Source organism: Epinephelus lanceolatus, chromosome 10 (genome assembly GCF_041903045.1).
Source record: "Epinephelus lanceolatus isolate andai-2023 chromosome 10, ASM4190304v1, whole genome shotgun sequence".
Lineage (NCBI taxonomy): Eukaryota > Metazoa > Chordata > Actinopteri > Perciformes > Serranidae > Epinephelus > Epinephelus lanceolatus.
The window spans coordinates 32,642,011-32,648,306 of record NC_135743.1 but is presented as its reverse complement, the minus strand read 5'-3'; positions in this window follow the sequence as shown (position 1 = coordinate 32,648,306).

Here is a 6,296-nt window from a genome sequence, read left to right as displayed (position 1 = left end):
ACTTAATCATTGTAATAAGGTAAGAACATACTTTAAGGACCCTGGATATTGCTTTTATACCACACTTAATCATTTTTTACTACACTCACCCATTATTAAGCGATATTAATCTGCAGTCATCTCAGACAAGCACTAGAGAATGACAGAGTGAGATACCACCTCAATGAAGTTGTCTGCCCTTTTCGATCTTCTCTGCATGCACGAAGCGCTTTTAACTGATGGTAATCACATGCCATGACAGATTATATGAATCACAGGGTGCTGGAGTGACAGCGAGATATTCATTCACTGACACCTGCATTATTTCACAAGAAATGCTGGCAGAAGTTTCAGTGTATGCCGTTTACCTCACAGTCCATAGGCATACGTAATGGTTTGATTGTTGTCATTGTGTGTTTTTATTACCCCCACTGGAGGTAGTAAAAGTTGGACATTTTGTGTCTCAGAATGATGAAACGAGACTCAGCTTGTATGAAGCATTTCTATTTTAGTCAATACAGCTATGGTCTACACTGGCCATGATGCACGGTTAGGATTAAAGTTTATTGTATGTGCGTATGATAGTGACTTTGTATTGTGCTCTTAGCATTTCCAAAAGTGACAGTGGCATTTTGAGGTAAATGCTAATGTCAGCATGCTCACATTAACAAAAACATGCTGATTTTTAGCAACTACCATCTGACTTTACTATGTAAACATGCTAATATTCGCTGTTCCACACTAAATTTGAAATATAGCTGAGGCTGATAGCAATTTAATTAGGCTAGTTTTGCAGATATTTGGTCATAAACAAAGTATTGGACAAATTAAACCTGACCTGATAATTGCACGAGATGGAAAGGTTTAGGATTCAGGTTTAGGATTCATTTCAAGATACTCGTTCTCATGTGTAGGCACCTGAATACATCAGTTATCTCCTCCATCCATATATTGTCAGTAGGTCCCTTAGGTCTTCTGAGCAGGACCCACTGGCTGTCCCCTGCTCCAGACTCAAAAGAAAAGGGGATTGTGGCTTGGGACACTATCGAACTCTCTCCATCAGGTTTACGATCTGCTGTCTCCTTAGAAACATTTAAAAAACAACTAAAGACCCGTCTTTTCAAAATGGCCTGTATTTGCTCTAAGTTTTACTTTCTTTTTGTTGCTTTGTTTTAATTGTTATATTGTCTTTGATTTTATTGCATGTTTTACTGTTTGATTGTGTCATTGTACTACTACTAATTTTATTTTTTTACATTTTTTACAAAAGGTGCTACATCAAATAAATGTATTATTATTGAAGTGAAGCAATCACTAAAGTTGTCACAGTTAACTCTGAGAGGGACATCATTGTGTGTACCAAATTTAACGGCAATCCACCACAGCAGCTGCACAGTAGCTATTGAGATATTTACTGTAACCAATAACAAAACTTTCAATCCAATGGTGGCACTATGGGATCATCAAAGACACTTGGCCTCACCAGTGGCAACCATGAATGTCTATTTAGTAGCCATCCATCTGGTAGTTGTGGAGACATTTCACTAGATGAGTGAAAATCTTAATCAAATGTTAAATTCTTACAAATGAAAGTGCCTTAATTTGCACCATCCATATCTAATTTGCAATTCTAGCAACTGTGCCGTCGATAAAATTTGCTTTGTTAGTGTGACCACGCTTTCAGGTTCACCTGTCAGTATCATCAAGTGCTATTAGTGGGCAACTGGGCAAGGTCCAGGAAATCACAATCAAAATCGAATGCTGGATTGTGCATATGATTCTGATTTGAAACTCAATTTTGATGAGAAAGTTGCACCAGATGCAGACATGCTCTTCCTGCTTACTTGAGCAATTTATCTCCCCTCTGCTGTAGATTCAGTAGATGCCTGCATTGCTTGTGTCCAAAACAATGCAGACAGATAAAGGAACTGGGAATACAAAGGCATCGAGGCTGAGCTCGGAGACCACTCTGTGACCCTTAGGTCAAAAATCTAACATGGACTTTGATGCTATTGTAGAACCACACATGTTGAAAAGCTATAATGTAGCCATCACCTAATGAGTGCGGATCTCAGTTAAAGAGGTCTTAGTTAGGAGCAGACTAATGACCCTCTGGAAGTTGTCATATGTTGCTAATGATGTGCTAATGTGAAAAACTTGTGAAATGTTCACATTACTCTAATGGACGGTGGCGTAGAGAGGTCTGAAGTCATTATGCTTCAGGTATTATCGGTGCATTAACATTCCAGCCTGCAGAGAGTACAGTAGGTGTTCCATTTAGTGCGACTGGGACGAGCTGATGTCTCAGAGAGGGAATTAACTCCATCATCAGAAACTTCTTCAGCCTCCGAAGCCTTGAGGGCAAAACCTGACTGGAATACAAAGCAGCCAATTTGCTGTCATTCACCACGATTGTACAGGCTGGCATAATGTACAGCTTTAAACTCAGCTCAAGGTCAAACAACACATCTGATCTTCAAGTGTTGTTGACAAGATCTCCTATGCAAATTAGGACAGCCAAAGAGAAAAAAATATGCTAACATCTATCACAAAAATCCAGTTTTCCTAATTGTTCTTATAAGCACATTATCACGAATATTTTTTATGACTGTCTCCCTGCCATGGCTGTTGGTGCTGAAGTCAGTGTTTCCAGGTCCTGTGGGTTAAAGCTGGACTCTGGTCCTTGCTGTATGTTGTTTTCCCTTATGTTTTTGTGTGTGCTACAGTTACTCTCACAGATGCAGACTAGATTGTCAAAAGGGTAATTATTCTCGATTGTGTGAGTGTTGGAGAAAAAAGATGCTTTCATGGTAATTAACCTAAGAGGCCTTTTTAAAGTCCTTCACTGCTGGCATGCTCTATGCTGCGAGGCTTTGATCTGGCTGTCTGGAGGTTAGGATAAGATGAGGACCTTGACTCCCATTGTTAAGAGTCTGGACCAAGGGTTCAGCAACATTGTTTTGTCTTTTTCAAGGTGGCTTGATTAAACATAATTGTGTATGACGTGGGATACACTGGTTAAGGCTCAGTGAAGGTAATTTTACTTTAAGTTTTTGCTATATATCTGTACCAAGATCTTCTCTGGTCACATTTGTATTGTAATTAACTTAAATATTCAAGTAAAACTGAAGCAAACTTTCAACTTTCAATGCTCCCTGTGCCTCCTCTCTGTAAATCTTAAAAGGAGTTGAATACAATATATAGAAAGTTTATTTGGAGAGAGAAGCATCCCTCTCTTAGTTTTTCTACTTTAACACGTCCCAAAATCAGTGGCTGGGCTCTCTCTGCCCAATTTCAAATTTTATTACTGGTCTTTCCAGTTAAGAGTGTTGATGACTTGGCTTGACCCCATCTCTCGTGTTCCGTGGCGCCTTCTTGAAAATGCTTCACGGTTGCAAATGGGATCCATCATATCAAACTCTCTATCTATATGGTACCCAAAAAAAAGACATTTTCACTATCTGTAGATTTCATGATTTGTTTCCTTTATGGAATAACTATTTTCTCTTGACTGGATCCAAGCCTTTAACTTTCCCCCAATGGTCTTATCAGGGTGTACAAGTTCTTAGACATATTTATAATCAGCAAGGTCTACACTTCTTTCAAGACCTCATGCTCTCTCCCAGGCTCCTCATGGTTCTTCTACCTCAGACTTTGTACCACCTTAAAAACCTATGGAGTACGTTGGCACTCTCCTATAGTTTCCCCTCCCCTAGTGAATTGTATGTATGTGGCTCAGTCGTCCAGGTTTGTATCTTCAGAGTATGATGAATTATTGAAACATAATCTTAACCACCTATCTATTACATCGGTATGGGACAGAGATCTTAATAACCTTGGATTTGACATGAACTGGGCAAGGATATCTTCTCCTCTTCCAAGAACCTTGGACATCAGTTGATTCATTTTAAAGCAACACAATGGTGTTTTTGAGCTCTCAAAATATATATCCAAGATCCTTGTGATGGTACATCAACTTACAATATGTTGGATGACACTTCTGTCATTGCTTGAGAGCATCTGTTTCGCTTGCACTGGCACTATGCAGTTTCGGGGTTCAGGCAGGAACCCAGACACAAAAAGGTCCACAAAATTTGGCTGCTTTACGGCATACGTCATATCCCCTTATTCTCTTTAGAGTAGCGTAGCCAAACCGAGGTGAACGAAGTTAGACGTGGTTGTCATGGCTGAAGTGACAAAGAAAAGGAAGAAGGTGAAGGTGTTGTCCGAGGAGACAAAGAAAAGAAAACGGGAGAGCGATAAAACAAGAGCTCGAACAAGAATTAATATTTGCCCAGCTTTCACACGCTGGCGGAAGCTGAAAGAGGAGGAGGAATGCCCGACCGATGGTGACCTGGAGCTGTTACTGCTGTTACCCTCTACTTAGGAGACTCACTGTCTGCAGGTCGGCTGCCTCAGGTACATTTTAAGATAAAGTGTTAGCCTACATACAGACAGCTTTCATGTTAGTTTGTCTTTAACAGTTTGCTGTTAGCACAGCGAGCGTGATGTGCTTGTGTCAACTGTGATCATAAATCATATTAGTGGTGAATGAGAGACTGTGGACAGACCAGACTTAAATATGGCTTTCTACATGCTGATCACATGTATTGATAAAGTACTGGCTTGGCTGGCAGGGGTTTTATCGCACATACGTACAGTAACAAGTGTAACTGTCGTCAACTAGAGTAATCTTGAAGTTATATTCCCGTCATCTGCACTGCGGCCTCTCTGCTGTTGTCTGACTTCACTATGTTGAGTTTGTGTGTGTGTGTGTGTGTGTGTGTGTGTGTGTGCGTGCACGCGCTGTGAGAAGGAGGTCAGCCCAGACATGCAGAGAGCAACTCATTTCTGAGTTTCAAAAATGAATAAATAAATAAAGCAATCGGCCTAATCATGTATGTACAAAATGCTATAAGGCTACTTCACCTGTTCTGAAGACATGATGATCGCGCATTACACGGCCAGCTTCAGGAAGTTCACTGATATCGTTAGCTTGTCAACAAATGCACGCCCAGAAAAATTTTTGCAACAGTTATAACAGACAATACCGTCTTTTCGTCTGTAGGGGGACCCATTGTGTTGCTTTAAGTTTGTGAACAGGGTCAACTATACACCAGAGTGTAGATTTAGACTGAATCTTTGAGATAGTCATCTATGTGACAAGTGTTCTTGCTCTAAACTTGGTGGCTTTATGCATATTCTTTGGAACTGCGTTATTGTGAAATCACTCTGGGTTCATGTTGTTGACATTTTAGCTGACTTACTTCATAAACCCATTCCACTGTGTCCATCTTTCTGGTTTTTGGGTATAACACAAATGTCATATTGCCATCTACAGCAAAACGAATAATCCTCGCTGCTTCGACAGCTGCAAAGAAGACAATTCTTAAAAGCTGGTTCGAACCAAGCATTGTTTTAAACAGAGTCTGGGCTGCAATGTTCTACGATATTTGTCTCCCAGAAGAATCAACAGCAAAGGTTAATGGTGCAAAACCTGAGACACTTTCTGCCTGGTCCCACGTCAATGCTTTAGTCATGAACTTTCCATGTACACATACAATGTGCAAGGTACCCTGGGTGCGTTGGTTGATGACATTCTGGGACACAGTGTGAAGTTCTCTTCTTTCAAGATACACCTCCATTTTCACAGGAAATTTTACGTCTTTCAAAATAAACGCACTACGTCGGTACAACAACAAACACATGGTTGGGCTTAGGCAACAAAAACGTGGCTAGGTTTATGCAACAAAAGGAAGTGGTTAGGTTTAGGAAAAAAGAACAGGGTTTAGCTTCAGAATCTTATAGGACGCGAACATTGCTCCCACGGGTGAAAGTCAGTGTTGTAATTGTTACGTTCAAAAGCAATTAAAAAACATGACAGAAGAACCGTTGCTCTTTGGTTTGCTTTCTGACCTGCTGGATTGCTGGATAAGCATTTATATGTGTGACATCATTATTTTTGTTTTTATTTCATCGTTATTGTGTTCTTCTTCATATTTTTTACTTTCTATCATTGCTGTTGTTGTCGACCTAAAGTACAAGGTTTTTCCACATCAGTGAGGGGAGGAAATCAAGGTAAACACTTACTTTTCCATTTTCTTCTTTTTTTTCGTTTTAAGCAGTCAAAGTTGCATGGGCCTGTATCACATTTTGGTGTTTCGGTTAGTGAGTCAGCCCGTGCTCTTCAGTTGGAAAAGCCCATGCTGTTTCCCTAATGCTTTTCTGGGAATAGACATGAAGCCGGGGTAATTTGTTTTTCACTATGGGTTTTTGCTCCTGACCTGAAAGCAGATGGCTCTGAAGTCATGACAATA